We start from the raw sequence: 21,530 nt of genomic DNA on the forward strand, positions 1-21,530 counted from the left end.
CATCGGAGAGTCTGGCGTTTGGGGTCTGTCATCGGAGAGTCTGGAGTTGGGGTCCCGTCATCGGAGAGTCTGGAGTTTGGGTCCCATCATCGGAGATTCTGGAGTTTGTAGTCTGTTATTGGAGTCTCTGGTGTTTGGGATCCTGTCATCGGAGAGTCTGCAGTTTGAGTCCCGTCATCAGAGAGTCTGGAGATTGGGTCCCGTCATTGGAGAGTCTGGAGTTTGGGTCTCATCATCGGAGAGTCTGGAGTTTGGGTCCCGTCATCGGAGAGTCTGGAGTTTGGGTCCCGTCATCGGAGAGTCTGTAGTTTGGGTCCTGTCATCGGAGTATTTGGAGTTTGGTTCCCGTCATCGGTGAGTCTGGAGCTTGAGCCCCGTCATCGGAGAGTCTGGAGTTTGGTGTCTGTAATCGGAGAGCCTGTAGTTTGGGGTCTGTCATCGGAGAGTCTGGCGTTTGGGGTCTGTCATCGGAGAGTCTGGAGTTGGGGTCCCGTCATCGGAGAGTCTGGAGTTTGGGTCCCATCATCGGAGAGTCTGGAGTTTGTAGTCTGTTATTGGAGTCTCTGGTGTTTGGGATCCTGTCATCGGAGAGTCTGCAGTTTGAGTCCCGTCATCAGAGAGTCTGGAGATTGGGTCCCGTCATCGGAGAGTCTGGAGTTTGGGTCCCGTCATTGGAGAGTCTGGAGTTTGGGTTCTGTCATCGGAGAGTCTGGCGTTTGGGGTCTGTAATCGGAGAGCCTGTAGTTTGGGGTCTGTCATCGGAGAGTCTGGCGTTTGGGGTCTGTCATCAGAGAGTCTGGAGTTGGGGTCCCGTCATCGGAGAGTCTGGAGTGTGGGTCCCATCATCGGAGATTCTGGAGTTTGTAGTCTGTTATTGGAGTCTCTGGTGTTTGGGATCCTGTCATCGGAGAGTCTGGAGTTTGGGGACCCGTCATCAGAGAGTCTTAAGATTGGGTCCCGTCATCGGAGAGTCTGGAGTTTGGTTGCTGTCATCGGAGAGTCTGGTGTTTGGGCCTCGTCATCGGAGAGTCTGGAGTTTGGGTCCCGTCATCGGAAAGTCTGGAGTTTGGGTCCCGCCATCGGAGAGTCTGGAGTTTGGGGTCTGTTATCGGAGAGCCTGGAGTTTGTGGTCTGTCATCGGAGAGTCTGGAGTTTGGGTCCTGTCATCGGAGAGTCCGTAGTTTGGGTCCCGTCATCGGTGAGTCTGGAGCTTGAGCCCCGTCATCGGAGAATCTGGAGTTTGGGTCCCGTCATCGGAGAGTCTGTAGTTTGGGTCCCGTCATCGGAGATTCTGGAGTTTGCGGTCTGTTATCGGAGAATCTGGAGTTTGGGTCCCGTCATCGGAGAGTCTGTAGTTTGGGTCCCGTCATCGGAGATTCTGGAGTTTGCGGTCTGTTATCGGAGAGTCTGGAGTTTGGGGTCTGTAATCGGAGAGTCTGGCGTTTGGGGTCTGTCATCGGAGATTCTGGAGTTTGGGGTCCCGTCATCAGGGAGTCTGGAGTTTGGATCCCGTCATCGGAGAGTCTGGAGTTTGGGTCTCTTCATCGGAGAGTCTGGAGTTTGGGTCCCGTCATCGGAGAGTCTGGAGTTTGGGTCCCGTCATCGAAGAGTCTGGAGTTTGGGGTCTGTTATCGGAGAGCCTGGAGTTTGTGTCCCGTCATCGGAGAGTTTGTAGTTTGGGTCCTGTCATCGGAGAGTCTGGAGTTTGGGGTCTGTGATCGGAGAGTCTGGAGTTTGGGTCCCGTCATCGGAGAGTCTGGAGTTTGGGTCCCGTCATCGGAGAGTCTGTAGTTTGGGTCCTGTCATCGGAGTGTTTGGAGTTTGGTTCCCGTCATCGGTGAGTCTGGAGCTTGAGCCCCGTCATCGGAGAGTCTGGCGTTTGGGGTCTGTCATCGGAGAGTCTGGAGTTGGGGTCCCGTCATCGGAGAGTCTGGAGTTTGGGTCCCATCATCGGAGATTCTGGAGTTTGTAGTCTGTTATTGGAGTCTCTGGTGTTTGGGATCCTGTCATCGGAGAGTCTGCAGTTTGAGTCCCGTCATCAGAGAGTCTGGAGATTGGGTCCCGTCATCGGAGAGTCTGGAGTTTGGGTCTCATCATCGGAGAGTCTGGAGTTTGGGTCCGATCATCGGAGAGTCTGGAGTTTGGGTCCCGTCATCGGAGAGTCTGTAGTTTGGGTCCTGTCATCGGAGTGTTTGGAGTTTGGTTCCCGTCATCGGTGAGTCTGGAGCTTGAGCCCCGTCATCGGAGAGTCTGGAGTTTGGTGTCTGTAATCGGAGAGCCTGTAGTTTGGGGTCTGTCATCGGAGAGTCTGGCGTTTGGGGTCTGTCATCGGAGAGTCTGGAGTTGGGGTCCCGTCATCGGAGAGTCTGGAGTTTGGGTCCCATCATCGGAGAGTCTGGAGTTTGTAGTCTGTTATTGGAGTCTCTGGTGTTTGGGATCCTGTCATCGGAGAGTCTGCAGTTTGAGTCCCGTCATCAGAGAGTCTGGAGATTGGGTCCCGTCATCGGAGAGTCTGGAGTTTGGGTCCCGTCATTGGAGAGTCTGGAGTTTGGGTTCTGTCATCGGAGAGTCTGGCGTTTGGGGTCTGTAATCGGAGAGCCTGTAGTTTGGGGTCTGTCATCGGAGAGTCTGGCGTTTGGGGTCTGTCATCGGAGAGTCTGGAGTTGGGGTCCCGTCATCGGAGAGTCTGGAGTTTGGGTCCCATCATCGGAGATTCTGGAGTTTGTAGTCTGTTATTGGAGTCTCTGGTGTTTGGGATCCTGTCATCGGAGAGTCTGCAGCTTGAGTCCCGTCATCAGAGAGTCTGGAGATTGGGTCCCGTCATCGGAGAGTCTGGAGTTTGGGTCCCGTCATTGGAGAGTCTGGAGTTTGGGTTCTGTCATCGGAGAGTCTGGTGTTTGGGGTCCCATCATCGGAGAGTCTGGAGTTTGGGGTCCTGTCATCGGAGAGTCTGGAGTTTGGGGTCTGTCATCGGAGAATCTGGAATTTGGGTCCCCTCATCGGAGAGTCTGGAGTGTGGGGTCCTGTTAACGGAGAGTCTGGAGTTTGGGGACCCGTCATCAGAGAGTCTGGAGTTTTGGTCCCGTCATCGGAGAGTCTGGAGTTTGGTTGCTGTCATCGGAGAGTCTGGTGTTTGGGCCTCGTCATCGGAGAGTCTGGAGTTTGGGTCCCGTCATCGGAAAGTCTGGAGTTTGGGTCCCGTCATCGGAGAGTCTGGAGTTTGGGGTCTGTTATCGGAGAGCCTGCAGTTTGTGGTCTGTCATCGGAGAGTCTGGAGTTTGGGTCCCGTCATCGGAGAGTCCGTAGTTTGGGTCCCGTCATCGGTGAGTCTGGAGCTTGAGCCCCGTCATCGGAGAATCTGGAGTTTGGGTCCCGTCATCGTTGAGTCTGTAGTTTGGGTCCCGTCATCGGAGATTCTGGAGTTTGCGGTCTGTTATCGGAGAATCTGGAGTTTGGGTCCCGTCATCGGAGAGTCTGTAGTTTGGGTCCCGTCATCGGAGATTCTGGAGTTTGCGGTCTGTTATCGGAGAGTCTGGAGTTTGGGGTCTGTAATCGGAGAGTCTGGCGTTTGGGGTCTGTCATCGGAGATTCTGGAGTTTGGGGTCCCGTCATCAGGGAGTCTGGAGTTTGGATCCCGTCATCGGAGAGTCTGGAGTTTGGGTCTCTTCATCGGAGAGTCTGGAGTTTGGGTCCCGTAATCGGAGAGTCTGGAGTTTGGGGTCTGTTATCGGAGAGCCTGGAGTTTGTGTCCCGTCATCGGAGAGTTTGTAGTTTGGGTCCTGTCATCGGAGAGTCTGGAGTTTGGGGTCTGTGATCGGAGAGTCTGGAGGTTGTGTCCCGTTATTGGAGAGTCTGGAGTTTGGGTCCCGTCATCGGAGATTCTGGAGTTTGCGGTCTGTTATCGGAGAGTCTGGAGTTTGTGGTCTGTAATCGGAGAGTCTGTAGTTTGGGGTCTGTCATCGGCGAGTCTGGAGTTTGGGTCCTGTCATCGGAGAGTCTGGACTTTGGGGTCTGTCATCGGAGAGTCTGGAGTTTAGGTCCCATCATCGGAGATTCTGGAGTTTGGGTCCGGTTTTCTGAGAGCCTGGAGTTTGGGTCCCGTCATCGGAGAGTCTGGAGTTTGGTTCCTGTCATCGGAGAGTCTGGAGTTTGCGACCCGTCATCGGAGAGTCTGGAGATTGGGGTCTGTTATCGGAGAGCCTGGAGTTTGTGGTCTGTCATCGGAGAGTCTGGAGTTTGTGTCCTGTCATTGGATTCTGGAGTATGGGGTCTGTCATCGGAGTGTCTGGAGATTGGGTCCTGTGATCGGTGAGTCTGGAGCTTGGGCCCCGTCATCGGAGAGTCTGGAGTTTGGGTCCCGTCTTCGGAGAGTCTGGAGTTTGGGGTCTGTAATCGGTGAGTCTGTAGTTTGGGGTCTGTCATCGGAGAGTCTGGCGTTTGGGGTCTGTCATCGGAGAGTCTGGAGTTTGGGTCCCGTCATAGGACAGTCTGGACTTTGGGTCCTGTCATTGGAGAGTCTGGAGTTTGGGGTCTGTGATCGGAGAGTCTGGAGGTTGGGTCCCGTTATTGGAGACTCTGGAGTTTGGGTCCCGTCATCGGAGATTCTGGAGTTTGCGGTCTGTTATCGGAGAGTCTGGAGTTTGTGGTCTGTAATCGGAGAGTCTGTAGTTTGTGGTCTGTCATCGGCGAGTCTGGAGTTTGGGTCCTGTCATCGGAGAGTCTGGACTTTGGGGTCTGTCATCGGAGAGTCTGGAGTTTAGGTCCCGTCATCGGAGATTCTGGAGTTTGGGTCCGGTTTTCTGAGAGCCTGGAGTTTAGGTCTCATCATCGGAGACTCTGGAGTTTGGGTCCCGTCATCGGAGAGTCTGGAGTTTGCGTCCCGTCATCGGAGCCTCTGGAGTTTGGGTCCCGTCATCGGAGAGTCTGGAGTTTGGGTCCTGTCATCGGAGAGTCTGGAGTTTGCGACCCGTCATCGGAGAGTCTGGAGATTGGGGTCTGTTATCGGAGAGCCTGGAGTTTGTGGTCTGTCATCGGAGAGTCTGGAGTTTGTGTCCTGTCATTGGATTCTGGAGTATGGGGTCTGTCATCGGAGTGTCTGGAGATTGGGTCCTGTGATTGGTGAGTCTGGAGCTTGGGCCCCGTCTTCGGAGAGTCTGGAGTTTGGGGTCTGTAATCGGTGAGTCTGTAGTTTGGGGTCTGTCATCGGAGAGTCTGGCGTTTGGGGTCTGTCATCGGAGAGTCTGGAGTTTGGGGTCTGTCATCGGAGAGTCTGGCGTTTGGGGTCTGTCATCGGAGAGTCTGGAGTTTGGGTCCCGTCATAGGACAGTCTGGACTTTGGGTCCTGTCATTGGAGAGTCTGGAGTTTGGGGTCTGTGCTCGGAGTGTCTGGACTTTGGGTCCCGTCATCAGAGAGTCTGGAGTTTGGGTCCCGTCATCGGAGAGTCTGGAATTTGAGGTCTGTCATCGGAGAATCTGTAGTTTGTGTCCCATCATCGGAGCATCTGGAGTGTGGGGTCCCGTCATTGGAGAGTCTGGAGGTTCGGTCCCGTCATCGGAGAGTCTGTAGTTTGGGTCCCGTCATCGGAGCGTCTGGAGTTTGGGGTCCCGTCATTGGAGAGTCTGGAGGTTCGGTCCCGTCATCGGAGAGTCTGTAGTTTGGGTCCCGTCATCGGAGCGTCTGCAGTTTGGGGTCCCGTCATTGGAGAGTCTGGAGGTTCGGTCCCGTCATCGGAGAGTCTGGAATTTGAGGTCTGTCATCGGAGAGTCTGGCGTTTGGGGTCTGTCATCGGAGAGTCTGGAGTTGGGGTCCCGTCATCGGAGAGTCTGGAGTTTGGGTCCCATCATCGGACAGTCTGGAGTTTGTAGCCTGTTATTGGAGTCTCTGGTGTTTGGGATCCTGTCATCGGAGAGTCTGCAGTTTGAGTCCCGTCATCAGAGAGTCTGGAGATTGGGTCCCGTCATCGGAGAGTCTGGAGTTTGGGTCCCGTCATTGGAGAGTCTGGAGTTTGGGTTCTGTCATCGGAGAGTCTGGCGTTTGGGGTCTGTAATCGGAGAGCCTGTAGTTTGGGGTCTGTCATCGGAGAGTTTGGCGTTTGGGGTCTGTCATCGGAGAGTCTGGAGTTGGGGTCCCGTCATCGGAGAGTCTGGAGTTTGGGTCCCATCATCGGAGATTCTGGAGTTTGTAGTCTGTTATTGGAGTCTCTGGTGTTTGGGATCCTGTCATCGGAGAGTCTGCAGTTTGAGTCCCGTCATCAGAGAGTCTGGAGATTGGGTCCCGTCATCGGAGAGTCTGGAGTTTGGGGTCCTGTCATCGGAGAGTCTGGAGTTTGGGGTCTGTCATCGGAGAATCTGGAATTTGGGTCCCCTCATCGGAGAGTCTGGAGTGTGGGGTCCTGTCAACGGAGAGTCTGGAGTTTGGGGACCCATCATCAGAGAGTCTGGAGTTTTGGTCCCGTCATCGGAGAGTCTGGAGTTTGGTTGCTGTCATCGGAGAGTCTGGTGTTTGGGCCTCGTCATCGGAGAGTCTGGAGTTTGGGTCCTGTCATCGGAAAGTCTGGAGTTTGGGTCCCGTCATCGGAGAGTCTGGAGTTTGGGGTCTGTTATCGGAGAGCCTGGAGTTTGTGGTCTGTCATCGGAGAGTCTGGAGTTTGGGTCCCGTCATCGGAGAGTCCGTAGTTTGGGTCCCGTCATCGGTGAGTCTGGAGCTTGAGCCGCGTCATCGGAGAATCTGGAGTTTGGGTCCCGTCATCGGAGAGTCTGTAGTTTGGGTCCCGTCATCGGAGATTCTGGAGTTTGCGGTCTGTTATCGGAGAATCTGGAGTTTGGGTCCCGTCATCGGAGAGTCTGTAGTTTGGGTCCCGTCATCGGAGATTATGGAGTTTGCGGTCTGTTATCGGAGAGTGTGGAGTTTGTGGTCTGTAATCGGAGAGTCTGGCGTTTGGGGTCTGTCATCGGAGATTCTGGAGTTTGGGGTCCCGTCATCAGGGAGTCTGGAGTTTGGATCCCGTCATCAGAGAGTCTGGAGTTTGGGTCTCTTCATCGGAGAGTCTGGAGTTTGGGTCCCGTCATCGGAGAGTCTGGAGTTTGGGTCCCGTCATCGAAGAGTCTGGAGTTTGGGGTCTGTTATCGGAGAGCCTGGAGTTTGTGGTCTGTCATCGGAGAGTCTGGAGTTTGTGTCCCGTCATCGGAGAGTTTGTAGTTTGGGTCCTGTCATCGGAGAGTCTGGAGTTTGGGGTCTGTGATCGGAGAGTCTGGAGGTTGGGTCCCGTTATTGGAGAGTCTGGAGTTTGGGTCCCGTCATCGGAGATTCTGGAGTTTGCGGTCTGTTATCGGAGAGTCTGGAGTTTGTGGTCTGTAATCGGAGAGTCTGTAGTTTGGGGTCTGTCATCGGCGAGTCTGGAGTTTGGGTCCTGTCATCGGAGAGTCTGGACTTTGGGGTCTGTCATCGGAGAGTCTGGAGTTTAGGTCCCATCATCGGAGATTCTGGAGTTTGGGTCCGGTTTTCTGAGAGCCTGGAGTTTGGGTCCAGTCATCGGAGAGTCTGGAGTTTGGGTCCTGTCATCGGAGAGTCTGGAGTTTGCGACCCGTCATCGGAGAGTCTGGAGATTGGGGTCTGTTATCGGAGAGCCTGGAGTTTGTGGTCTGTCATCGGAGAGTCTGGAGTTTGTGTCCTGTCATTGGATTCTGGAGTATGGGGTCTGTCATCGGAGTGTCTGGAGATTGTGTCCTGTGATCGGTGAGTCTGGAGCTTGGGCCCCGTCATCGGAGAGTCTGGAGTTTGGGTCCCGTCTTCGGAGAGTCTGGAGTTTGGGGTCTGTAATCGGTGAGTCTGTAGTTTGGGGTCTGTCATCGGAGAGTCTGGCGTTTGGGGTCTGTCATCGGAGAGTCTGGAGTTGGGGTCCCGTCATCGGAGAGTCTGGAGTTTGGGTCCCATCATCGGAGAGTCTGGAGTTTGTAGCCTGTTATTGGAGTCTCTGGTGTTTGGGATCCTGTCATCGGAGAGTCTGCAGTTTGAGTCCCGTCATCAGAGAGTCTGGAGATTGGGTCCCGTCATCGGAGAGTCTGGAGTTTGGGTCCCGTCATTGGAGAGTCTGGAGTTTGGGTTCTGTCATCGGAGAGTCTGGTGTTTGGGGTCCCATCATCGGAGAGTCTGGAGTTTGGGGTCCTGTCATCGGAGAGTCTGGAGTTTGGGGTCTGTCATCGGAGAATCTGGAATTTGGGTCCCCTCATCGGAGAGTCTGGAGTGTGGGGTCCTGTCAACGGAGAGTCTGGATTTGGGGACCCGTCATCAGAGAGTCTGGAGTTTTCGTCCCGTCATCGGAGAGTCTGGAGTTTGGGTCCCGTCATCGGAGAGTCTGGAGTTTGGGGTTTGTTATCGGAGAGCCTGGAGTTTGTGGTCTGTCATCGGAGAGTCTGGAGTTTGGGTCCCGTCATCGGAGAGTCCGTAGTTTGGGTCCTGTCATCGGTGAGTCTGGAGCTTGAGCCCCGTCATCGGAGAATCTGGAGTTTGGGTCCCGTCATCGGAGAGTCTGTAGTTTGGGTCCCGTCATCGGAGATTCTGGAGTTTGCGGTCTGTTATCGGAGAATCTGGAGTTTGGGTCCCGTCATCGGAGAGTCCGTAGTTTGGGTCCCGTCATCGGAGATTATGGAGTTTGCGGTCTGTTATCGGAGAGTGTGGAGTTTGGGGTCTGTAATCGGAGAGTCTGGCGTTTGGGGTCTGTCATCGGAGATTCTGGAGTTTGGGGTCCAGTCATCAGGGAGTCTGGAGTTTGGATCCCGTCATCAGAGAGTCTGGAGTTTGGGTCTCTTCATCGGAGAGTCTGGAGTTTGGGTCCCGTCATCGGAGAGTCTGGAGTTTGTGTCCCGTCATCGAAGAGTCTGGAGTTTGGGGTCTGTTATCGGAGAGCCTGGAGTTTGTGGTCTGTCATCGGAGAGTCTGGAGTTTGTGTCCCGTCATCGGAGAGTTTGTAGTTTGGGTCCTGTCATCGGAGAGTCTGGAGTTTGGGGTCTGTGATCGGAGAGTCTGGAGTTTGGGTCCCGTCATCGGAGATTCTGGAGTTTGCGGTCTGTTATCGGAGATTCTGGAGTTTGTGGTCTGTAATCGGAGAGTCTGTAGTTTGGGGTCTGTCATCGGCGAGTCTGGAGTTTGGGTCCTGTCATCGGAGAGTCTGGACTTTGGGGTCTGTCATCGGAGAGTCTGGAGTTTAGGTCCCATCATCGGAGATTCTGGAGTTTGGGTCCGGTTTTCTGAGAGCCTGGAGTTTGGGTCCAGTCATCGGAGAGTCTGGAGTTTGGGTCCTGTCATCGGAGAGTCTGGAGTTTGCGACCCGTCATCGGAGAGTCTGGAGATTGGGGTCTGTTATCGGAGAGCCTGGAGTTTGTGGTCTGTCATCGGAGAGTCTGGAGTTTGTGTCCTGTCATTGGATTCTGGAGTATGGGGTCTGTCATCGGAGTGTCTGGAGATTGGGTCCTGTGATCGGTGAGTCTGGAGCTTGGGCCCCGTCATCGGAGAGTCTGGAGTTTGGGTCCCGTCTTCGGAGAGTCTGGAGTTTGGGGTCTGTAATCGGTGAGTCTGTAGTTTGGGGTCTGTCATCGGAGAGTCTGGCGTTTGGGGTCTGTCATCGGAGAGTCTGGAGTTTGGGTCCCGTCATAGGACAGTCTGGACTTTGGGTCCTGTCATTGGAGAGTCTGGAGTTTGGGGTCTGTGATCGGAGAGTCTGGAGGTTGGGTCCCGTTATTGGAGAGTCTGTAGTTTGGGTCCCGTCATCGGAGATTCTGGAGTTTGCGGTCTGTTATCGGAGAATCTGGAGTTTGGGTCCCGTCATCGGAGAGTCTGTAGTTTGGGTCCCGTCATCGGAGATTATGGAGTTTGCGGTCTGTTATCGGAGAGTGTGGAGTTTGGGGTCTGTAATCGGAGAGTCTGGCGTTTGGGGTCTGTCATCGGAGATTCTGGAGTTTGGGGTCCCGTCATCAGGGAGTCTGGAGTTTGGATCCCGTCATCAGAGAGTCTGGAGTTTGGGTCTCTTCATCGGAGAGTCTGGAGTTTGGGTCCCGTCATCGGAGAGTCTGGAGTTTGGGTCCCGTCATCGAAGAGTCTGGAGTTTGGGGTCTGTTATCGGAGAGCCTGGAGTTTGTGGTCTGTCATCGGAGAGTCTGGAGTTTGTGTCCCGTCATCGGAGAGTTTGTAGTTTGGGTCCTGTCATCGGAGAGTCTGGAGTTTGGGGTCTGTGATCGGAGAGTCTGGAGTTTGGGTCCCGTCATCGGAGATTCTGGAGTTTGCGGTCTGTTATCGGAGAGTCTGGAGTTTGTGGTCTGTAATCGGAGAGTCTGTAGTTTGGGGTCTGTCATCGGCGAGTCTGGAGTTTGGGTCCTGTCATCGGAGAGTCTGGACTTTGGGGTCTGTCATCGGAGAGTCTGGAGTTTAGGTCCCATCATCGGAGATTCTGGAGTTTGGGTCCGGTTTTCTGAGAGCCTGGAGTTTGGGTCCAGTCATCGGAGAGTCTGGAGTTTGGGTCCTGTCATCGGAGATTCTGGAGTTTGCGACCCGTCATCGGAGAGTCTGGAGATTGGGGTCTGTTATCGGTGAGCCTGGAGTTTGTGGTCTGTCATCGGAGAGTCTGGAGTTTGTGTCCTGTCATTGGATTCTGGAGTATGGGGTCTGTCATCGGAGTGTCTGGAGATTGGGTCCTGTGATCGGTGAGTCTGGAGCTTGGGCCCCGTCATCGGAGAGTCTGGAGTTTGGGTCCCGTCTTCGGAGAGTCTGGAGTTTGGGGTCTGTAATCGGTGAGTCTGTAGTTTGGGGTCTGTCATCGGAGAGTCTGGCGTTTGTGGTCTGTCATCGGAGAGTCTGGAGTTTGGGTCCCGTCATAGGACAGTCTGGACTTTGGGTCCTGTCATTGGAGAGTCTGGAGTTTGGGGTCTGTGATCGGAGAGTCTGGAGTTTGGGTCCCGTTATTGGAGAGTCTGGAGTTTGGGTCCCGTCATCGGAGATTCTGGAGTTTGCGGTCTGTTATCGGAGAGTCTGGAGTTTGTGGTCTGTAATCGGAGAGTCTGTAGTTTGGGGTCTGTCATCGGCGAGTCTGGAGTTTGGGTCCTGTCATCGGAGAGTCTGGACTTTGGGGTCTGTCATCGGAGAGTCTGGAGTTTAGGTCCTGTCATCGGAGATTCTGGAGTTTGGGTCCGGTTTTCTGAGAGCCTGGAGTTTAGGTCTCATCATCGGAGACTCTGGAGTTTGGGTCCCGTCATCGGAGAGTCTGGAGTTTGCGTCCCGTCATCGGAGCCTCTGGAGTTTGGGTCCGGTCATCGGAGAGTCTGGAGTTTGGGTCCTGTCATCGGAGAGTCTGGAGTTTGCGACCCGTCATCGGAGAGTCTGGAGATTGGGGTCTGTTATCGGAGAGCCTGGAGTTTGTGGTCTGTCATCGGAGAGTCTGGAGTTTGTGTCCTGTCATTGGATTCTGGAGTATGGGGTCTGTCATCGGAGTGTCTGGAGATTGGGTCCTGTGATCGGTGAGTCTGGAGCTTGGGCCCCGTCTTCGGAGAGTCTGGAGTTTGGGGTCTGTAATCGGAGAGTCTGGAGTTTGGGTCCCGTCATAGGACAGTCTGGACTTTGGGTCCTGTCATTGGAGAGTCTGGAGTTTGGGGTCTGTGCTCGGAGTGTCTGGACTTTGGGTCCCGTCATCAGAGAGTCTGGAGTTTGGGTCCCGTCATCGGAGAGTCTGGAATTTGAGGTCTGTCATCGGAGAATCTGTAGTTTGTGTCCCATCATCGGAGCATCTGGAGTGTGGGGTCCCGTCATTGGAGAGTCTGGAGGTTCGGTCCCGTCATCGGAGAGTCTGTAGTTTGGGTCCCGTCATCGGAGCATCTGGAGTTTGGGGTCCCGTCATTGGAGAGTCTGGAGGTTCGGTCCCGTCATCGGAGAGTCTGTAGTTTGGGTCCCGTCATCGGAGCGTCTGGAGTTTGGGGTCCCGTCATTGGAGAGTCTGGAGGTTCGGTCCCGTCATCGGAGAGTCTGGAATTTGAGGTCTGTCATCGGAGAATCTGGAGTTTGGGTCCCGTCATTGGAGAGTCTGTAGTTTGGGTACGGTCATCGGAGCGTCTGGAGTTTGGGGTCCCGTCATGGGAGAGTCTGGAGGTTCGGTCCCGTCATAGAAGAGTCTGGAGTTTGGGTCCCGTCATCAGAGAGTCTGGAGTTTGGGTCTCATCATCGGAGAGTCTGGAGTTTGGGTCCCGTCATTGCAGAGTCTGTAGTTTGGGTCCTGTTATCGGAGTGTTTGGAGTTTGGTTCCCGTCATCGGTGAGTCTGGAGTTTGGGGTCTGTAATCGGAGAGCCTGTAGTTTGGGGTCTGTCATCGGAGAGTCTGGCGTTTGGGGTCTGTCATCGGAGAGTCTGGAGTTGGGGTCCCGTCATCGGAGAGTCTGGAGTTTGGGTCTCATCATTGGAGAGTCTGGAGTTTGGGTCCTTTCATCGGTGAGTCTGGAGTTTGGGGTCTGTTATCGGAGAGCCTGGAGTTTGGGTCTCATGATCGGAGAGTCTGGAGTTTGGGGTCTGTTATCGGAGAGCCTGGAGTTTGTGGTCTGTCATCGGAGTTTCTAGAGTTTGGGTCCCGTTTTCTGGGAGCCTGGAGTTTGTGTCCCTTCATTGGAGAGTCTGGAGTTTGGGGTCTGTCATCGGAGAGTCTGGAGTTTGGGTCCCGTCATCGGAGAGTCTGGAGTTTGGGTCCCGTAATTGGAGAGTCTGGAGTTTTGGTCCCGTCATTGGAGAGTCTGGAGTTTGGGGTCCCGTCATTGGAGAGTCTGGAGTTTTGGTCCCGTCATCGGAGAGTTTGGAGTTTAGGTCCCGTCATCGGAGAGTCTGGAGTTTGGGGTCCCGTCATTGGAGAGTTTGGAGTTTGGGTCCCGTCATCGGACAGTCTGGAGTTTGGGATCCTGTAATTAGTGAATCTTGATTTTGAAGCCTGGAGTTTGAGGTTCCATCATTGGTTTTGATGTTGAAAAGTAAAGCACATAGGTTGAAAGGAAGTCAGGAGCTTGAGGCCGGCTGCCCAGGCCCCTGGATCTATATGTCTGCAGTTCAGTGGGGAAGTCAGAAGCTCCATGCTGGTCCATCGGTGGCTGGAGGCCCAGACGAAGCCCGTCCTGCGGTTGGAGGGCTGTCTATGTGTGTTAGTGGGTGGGTGGGGCTTGTTTGGCTGTCGTTCAGAGGAACTCTACGGACATGCTATGTGGGCAGCTGTCCCCAATACATCCGTAAGCCGTGTTGGCTGTAAACACCGTTGGCACACTCCACCGTACCTGTCAATGTACGTCTGGTAAATAAATGAATCTGTATCGGTTTTCTCATGAAGTGTGTTTGAAGAAGCTCTGGTTCAGTTAGTTTACCTTAAGGCTGATATTGATTTGGAAAGAAAATAAACTTTCCAGCCTGGTGATTGTAAAGCAGAACTTGTAGTTGTTGCAAACTGATAATCCAGTGAACTTCATCAAGAATAATGATGACAATAATCCCTGAAAACTTATTCGGGAGGCAAACCCTGTGGGTTGCTATGGAAATTGAATTTGTCCTTCTCTGGTTAATGAACCGGATGCACTGATGTCCGTAAGTTGGGAAATACACATAAATCATTCAAAATAGGAGTCATATCACCACAATGCTGTACTGAATGGCATCAAAACGCATTAAGACTGATAACAAAGAACATTCACCAAAAGTTGAGAGAAAGGTGAAACTAGTTCTGCCAGTTGTAGGAATGAACTTATGTACTTACAGCAAACTTTGCATTTATTTATTTATTTATTTGCTTGCTTGCCTGTTTATTTATTTACTTCGAGGTACAGCACAAAGCAGGCCTTCTGTCCAATCAGCTGCAACACCCAGCAACACCCCCAATTTAACACTAGCCTAATCACAGGACGGCCTACGCTGACCAATTAACTAATAACTGTCACTACTTTAGACTGCGGGAGTAAACCATAGCACCTGGGGGAAACCTATGTGTTCATAGGGAAAACATCCAAAATCATTACAGTTGGCAACGGCCGGAATTGAACTCCAAACTCTGTATTGGCCAAAGCAGTAATAGTGTTGGGCTAACGGCTACACTAATGTGTAATAGCATTGGACCGTAGAACATTGGACAACACAGGGCCTTCAGCCCACAATGTTGTGGTGATGTTTTAACCAACTCCAAGATCGATCTAACACTTCGTCTCTCCCAAAGCCCTCCATTTCTTGTTCATCGGTTATGGGAGATTGAGCACATTAGGGGTTTGCGACCTGTGAACAGCCTGTATTTCACCAGCAGATTTGATCAGTATTAAGCCAAGTCACAAACAACATTTGTCTAGCTTGTCTCCAACAACTAATCACATATTCAGGAACCGCAGGCAGCAAGGGCTGAATAAATTGCATTTCTTTTTATTTCTACATGGCAAACAGCAATGACCTACAACAAAACACGGCATTCCTTAAATGAGAGAATCCCTATGGATGAATTGGCATTCTTTAATTAAAATGATTGACAACAAAGAGAAAACAAGTGGCATCAGGGTTAAAGTAACCTTTGCCAATTAGTTTGAATCTAATTTGATCACGCCCTGATGTTTCTGCTTAATAGGTTAAGAAACTATTTTTTTTGTTGGCAAATTTCTAGGTCAAAAGCACACTTAAAAATAGTTCCAAAAGAGCTATAGTACATGAGGTCATCTGGGGCACTGGGAAAGCCAAAAAGCTGTCAGCAAATCCCGTCACGAGCCACGTTTGCCAGTTAGCTGAGCAGTTTTTGCAAACAGGAGCAGCTATTATTTTACAGGTTGCTCCCAATCTTGCCAATTAAATTGGCAATAACCAAGGTTTGCCAAGATATCACTTAATCCAATATACTCAGTGGCAGGGAACAAGAGGGACAAGCCCATCATCATTAAGTTAGTTGTTTTTAATGGCTTCATTTCAGCTGCCAGACAGGATACTGCTGCACCTGTTTGTTAGGCAAACAGAAGCAAGGGGAACCGGCATAAATTGACGCTGTTTCAGATGATCCCAAGCACTGACTAAGGTTTTCCCACTCAAACACTCCATTAGATTGTCAGACACAGGAGCAGAATTAGGCCATTTTCCCCATTGAGTCTGCCCTGCCATTCCATCATGGCTGATTTATTATCCCTCTAAATCCCATCCTCCTGTCTCCTTTGACACCCTTACTAACCAAGAACCTATCAAACTCTGCTTTAAATGTACCCAATGACGTGGCCTCCACAGTCATCTGTGTGAATGAATTCCACAGATTCACCACCCTCTGGCTGATGAAATCCCTCCTCATCTCTGTTCTAAAGGGATGTCATTTACTCTGAAGCTGTGCCCTCTGGTCCTTGACTCCCCTGTTGTAGGAAACATCTTCTCCACATCCATTCGGTCTCGGCTTAACAATATTTAATAGGTTTCAATGAGATCCTCCCCACCCCATTGTTCTAAAGTCCAGTGAGCACAGGCTATGGTCGCTCTACTCTATCCAGGCCTTTCAATATTCAATAGGTTTCCATGAGATTCCCTCCTCACTTTTCTAAACTCCAATGAGCACAGGTCCAGAGCCATCAAGCACTTCTTATATTTTAACCCCTTCATTCCCGGGATCATTATCCTGAACCTCCTCTGGAATCTTTCCAATGCTAGCTCATCTTTTCTTAGAAAAGGGGCCCAATATTGTCCATAATACTCCAAGCCTTATAAAGCCCCAGCATTACATCCTTTCTTTTATATTCTAGACCTCCTGAAATGAATGCTAACATTGCATTTGCCTTCCTCACCACTGACTCAACCTGCAAGTTAACCTTAATCCTAAATTCCTTTGCAATGATAGCCCTTGGTGAACTAAATCTTCAGACAGTTTTAAAATACATGTGCAATCCAGGCACTAAAGAGGAATGAAATTTTGGCAAATAAACTATTAAAGAGCCGGTTGATATAACAGTCATATAAATACTACATGTGCCTAACAGTTTTGCATAGAACTGTATGTGTTTTGACAATACATTTTACTCTGACTTGGAAATTTCTTGATTAATTTGTTCCATAGAAAAATGCAATATTTACTACGTCAGTGTAATTTTGTATGACGTAATTGTCTGGATGGCACCAAAAACAGAAATTTTTCACTGCATCTTGGTACACGTGACACTGAGAACACGTGCTGTACAGTCTTGATAGTGAGTCCATAGGTTGTGGAATTAATTCAGGATTGAGGTGTTTGATGTTATCTACTCTGACTGAGCAGCCTGATGGTTGTTGGGTAATAACTGTTCCCGAACCAGGTGTTGTGGGATTTGAAGTTCCTGTACCTCCTGCCTGATGGCAGCAGTGAGAAGAGAACATGGCCTGGTTGGTGGGGGTCGTCGGTGATGGACACTGCTTTCTTGTAGCAACGCTCTTTCTAGATGAGCTCATTGATCTGCAACTGGCGGGAGAGGAGAGGGAGTATTCAGGAAGTTATTGCGAAGCCCAGCAGCAGAAGTGGATCGCCTCACAAACTGTTCACCCTGTCGTGCCATTGGCCATCAATAGCCCCAGCTGTTGAAGAGGGTGAAGTTTTAACACTGACCTCCTCAGTCATCTCAGTACCCTCCAAAACTGAGTTGAAGAAAGTCACCTCCAATGCCAAGGGATTTCCTAAGAAGTGCTGAGTACGCTATTCGATTGTCCTCGTCTCTAGCAGTTCCTCTGCCGCTTTGCTCCATTGATGTGGCACCCCTGAGGTTGCTCGTAAATCTTCCGCCACCTTAAACTCAGGACATGCTCTTCTCTCACTGCTGCCATCAGGAAAATTGTGCAGGAGCCTCAGGATTCACACCACCGGATCGATGAATGGTCACCACTACTGATCCATCAGGCCTCTTGAACCCAAGGGGATAACTTCTCTCAACTTCACCTGCCGCATCACTTTCAATGACTCTTCGTCCCGTGTTCTCGATATTTATTATAATTTCTTCGTCTTGTATTTGCACAGTTTGTTGTCTTCTGCACACTGGTTGAACGCCGTAGTTGGGCAAACTTTCATTGATTCTGTTGTGGTTATTATTCTGTATATCTATTGAGTATGTCCACAAGACAATGAATCTCAGGATTGTATATGGTGATGTATGTACTAATATATATACTAATATATTTACTTAGAATTTTGAACTTTAGACCTATACCTTCTCGTTTTTGATTCCTCTTCCCTGGGAGAAAGACACTGTGTGTGCACCCTAATATGACTTTATCCCAGTTCTATAAGGTCACTCCTCAAGTTTTCTATGCTCCAAGGAATTAAGATCTAGCTGGCCCAACTTCTCCTTATAGCTTAAGCCCTCGAGTCTTGTCAACACTTTGATTAAAAAAAAGTGGAGCTCATTGTTTGAATTCCACTTTCCAGCAAATCTGCGGTTGGATGGGATGGGACTGTGCAGTTATATTTGATTCCATTCCTGCTGAGGAATGTGGCAAGTTCATCACTCATGCATTGTTTTCACTGTGTGTTACAAGATACTTTGGCAGGCCATGCATGCTAAAGATCATTCCCAACTTTGAAACTGTGGTACGGGATGTTTAATGTATCCATGGGAACAGCTCTTATTCTCTTGGGATGTTGGGTCATGTTCATCTGTCTCATATGTGGATGCATCTCAGCTTGGTGTGACCTCTGAACGCCAGAAACCACAGAGGCACAGCCCAGTACATCACAAAAACAAGCCTCCCCAATATGGTTCTGCTGAAGGGTCTCAGCCCAAAACGTCGACTGTCCTCTTTTCCATAGATGCTGCCTGGCCTGCTCAGTCCCTCCAGCATTTTGTGTGTGTTGCTCAGATTTCCAGCACCTGGAGAAGCTTTTCTCTGTACCTCAGTACATGTGACAATAATAAACCGATTTATTAATTTACCAGTTGATTGTCAGAACTACACTTATTCTGTAGCTCTAACACTTTATTCTGCATGCTGTTATTGTGATGACCTTGTTCTACCTCATTGCTCTGTTGCAATGAAGTCATCGGTATGAACAGTATAGAAGACAAGCTTTTCACTTGATTCATTCATTATGTACTGACATGGGTGATCATGGTCTTGACCATGGTTGTTCTTGGCAATTTTTCTACTCAAGGGGTTTCTCATTGTCTTCCTGTGGGCAGTGTCTTTACAAGGCAGATGACCCCAGCCACTAGCAGTACTTTCCAGAGATGGTCTGCCTGGCGTCAGTGGTCACGTAACCAGGACTTGTGATCTGCACCAGCTGCTCATACGACCATCCACCACCTTCTCCCATGGCTTCATGTGACCTCGATTGGGGTCTAAGCAGGTGCTACACCTTGCCCAAGGGTGACCCGCAGGCTAGCGGAGGGAAGGAGCGCCTTACACCTCCTTTGGTAGAGACGTATCTCTGCTTTCCACTGTACCTTGGTAATGTGACCAATTCCAATTGCAGATGTGCTTTAGAATGAGATATGCTTAGCCAGGGCCAAGGGTTGAGAAAAACTGTAGCCAGTTCTCTGGATGTTGTTGACAACCCTTCACAGTGGCCATACTGCTCATCTATTATTGAGAAGCAAACCAAATCTCTGGCATCTCTTTTGATGTGACATGTACTTGGGACCTCCAAGAGGACCACAGCCTTGTCGTACTTCAGAGGCTCGCATGCCTCAATGACACAGAGAGCTCTGTTGGCTGGATTCAGGATTTTGTGCTTTGACTCTTGGTATGGTCACCCATGCCAACCAGGTCAAAGGGTAGAGGCCAGACTAAGAGTGGTCCACCAGTCCTCCAGGTTCAGGGGTTCAGCTCAGGGCTAACAACTGACTGGTAAAACAGCAATGAAGAAACCTTCTACATCTGAGTGTGATGGTATTCCCAAATCTCCACCTGGGGCTTGCATGGCTGACAGTAATGAAAACAGAGAGGAAAGTACTGACATGATAAAGGAAGCCCTGAACTTCGCCAGAGATGGAGGACCTCCATTGCTGCCCTAAGCGCCATCAGCGTAAGAAGCAGTAAGTAGCTCCTTGCTGGCCTCCTTGTAAATGCACTAGAACAAATCCACTATGCTGCCTAGATTAGAGAGCATGCCTTATGAGGAAAGGTTGTGTGAGCTTGGGCCTTTCTCTTTGGAGCGAAGGAGAATCAGAGGTGACTTGATAGAGGTGTACAAGATAAAAGGCATTGATAGAGTCAATAGCCAGTCTTTATCCCAGGGTGGAAATGAGATTATAATTTTAACATGATTGCATGGTATAGATGGGATATCAGGGGTAAGTTTTTATACAAAGAGTGGTGAGGGTGTGGAATATCCCATCAGGGATGGTGGTAGAGGCAAACACATCAGAGGCATTTAAGAATCTCTTGGTTAGGCACACAGATGATAGAAAAATTGAAAGGTGGATTGATCGTAGAATAGTTTAAATATTTGGCACAACATTGTGAGCCCAAAGGGCTGCACTGTGCTGTAGTGGTCGAGGTTCTACGTTCTAAATGCTCAGCTGTTCCTCCAATGGAACGAACGTCAAGTTGAGTTTATTGTCATAGGCAGAAGGGCACTGAAAAAGTACTTCCAATGGCACTGGGGATTATGGGTACATGGCATTAAGGGCAGGGCGTTCCGAAGAAAAACATCACCAATTGTGCAAGAAAGAACCCAATCAGAGCCACTAAAAATAAGCAAAGTTCACTGTAGTGCATCATCTCTGAGTTGAGGAGGAGTCTCACCATTAAATCGTGTGTGTTTTCTTGGCCATCTTCACAGCCTCAATGCCACTTCCAGACACAGCGGTTTCCTGCCAAGGTAGATGTTGGGTGAAAGAGATACCTGAGCCTCAGCAGCAATCTGACATCCAGAGCAATATTATTTTTCTGCTGTCATCAGAACACTAGACAGAGTTGATGCCTGTACTGTAATGACATCGATTTAAGGTTTCCTATCTTCATTAGGATTATTATATTCTGTTGTTTGTCTCTGCCCAGGGAATCCCAGGGAATTGACTAGATCCCAGTTGAAAATATGTTGCTGTTATTCAACAAGATTTGATGCTGGAATTGCCTGGGTTTCAAAAGCCTTTGTGGATTTAATAGTAGAGAACTAGGAGCAGGATTAGCTTGCCCTACTCTTTGGGTCTCAGTGTCCCTATTCTCTGTAAAAGTCTGTCCATCTCAACTTTGGGTATTATCAATGACTCCACTCCCATAGGGTGTAGGCATTAAAAGGTAGAAAATTACAAGGATTCATAACTTTCATAGAGTCATAGAGCACTACAGCACAGAAATAGGCCCTTTGGCCCATCTTGTCTGTGCCTGCACCTGCACCTGGACCATAGCCCTCCATATCCCTCCCATCCATGTACTTATCCAAATTTCTCTTAATGTTGTCATCGTTCTTGCATCCATCACTTCCACGGGCAGCTTATTCCACACTCTTGCCATCCTCTGTGAAGAAATTTACCCTCAGGCTCCCTTTAAATATTTCACTTTTCAATCTTAACCCATGACCTCTAGCTCTAATCTCACCTAACAGTGAAAAAAGCCTACTTTCATTTACTCCTCATAATTTTGTACACAACTATCAAATCTCCTCTCATTTTCCTATGCTCCAGGGAATAAAGTCCTTTCCCTATCAAGCAACACACACAAAATGCTGGTGGAACGCAGCAGATCAGGCAGCGTCTATAGGGAGAAGTGCTGTCAACATTTCGGGCCGAAACCCTTCATCAGGACTCACAGCCCAAAACGTTGACAGTGCTTCTCCCTGCAGATGCTGCCTGACCTGCTGTGTTCCACCAGCATTTTGTGTGTGTTGCTTGAATTTCCAGCATCTGCAGATTTCCTCGTGTTTGTCCTTTTCCTATCACTCAGGTTCTGATGTCTCAGTAACATCCTTGTAACTTTCTCTGAGAGACGACACTCCACCATTCCTCCACATTAAATGTGAATCTACCAGCGTCTGTCGAGCTTGGGGCTCTGACTTGGTTGCTCATTCGGTCCATAGGGATGGTTTGAGGATAGTGTGATGAGTCAGGTTAGGTCTAAAGGAAGGGAGGAGGGGGAACTAAAGGGGAGGGGCCTTAAATGAAGAATCTGTGGCAGAAGCTGCAGAACCAGTAACTTTCAGAAATGAAATTAGTGGCTGAGGTGAAGGTGCCTTCAAAGAATAAAGCCAAAATAGAATGGATTGTGCTTAGGTAGAGTTCTTCATAATTCCAACATCTTTCAGCCTTCCCTGAACATTCCCCCCCTCACCTTAAACCTCTGATATGAAAAGTTTCAACCCTGGAAGGAAAGGTGCTAACTATCTACTCTATCTATGCCTCTCATGGCCTGATAAACTTCTATCAGAACAGCCTCTGCTGCCCCATTAAAAAGGAATCCTCATTTGTCCAACCTCCCTTTAGAGCAGGAATTCTTCACCTTTTTTACGTCATGGACCCCTTTGGCAGTCCGGTGAAGCCTAGGAAACCCTTTGTCAGTCCGGTGAAGCCTATGGAACCCTTTGTCAGTCCGGTGAAGCCTATGAAACCCTTTGTCA

Source organism: Hypanus sabinus, chromosome 18 (assembly GCF_030144855.1).
Source record: "Hypanus sabinus isolate sHypSab1 chromosome 18, sHypSab1.hap1, whole genome shotgun sequence".
Taxonomy (NCBI): domain Eukaryota; kingdom Metazoa; phylum Chordata; class Chondrichthyes; order Myliobatiformes; family Dasyatidae; genus Hypanus; species Hypanus sabinus.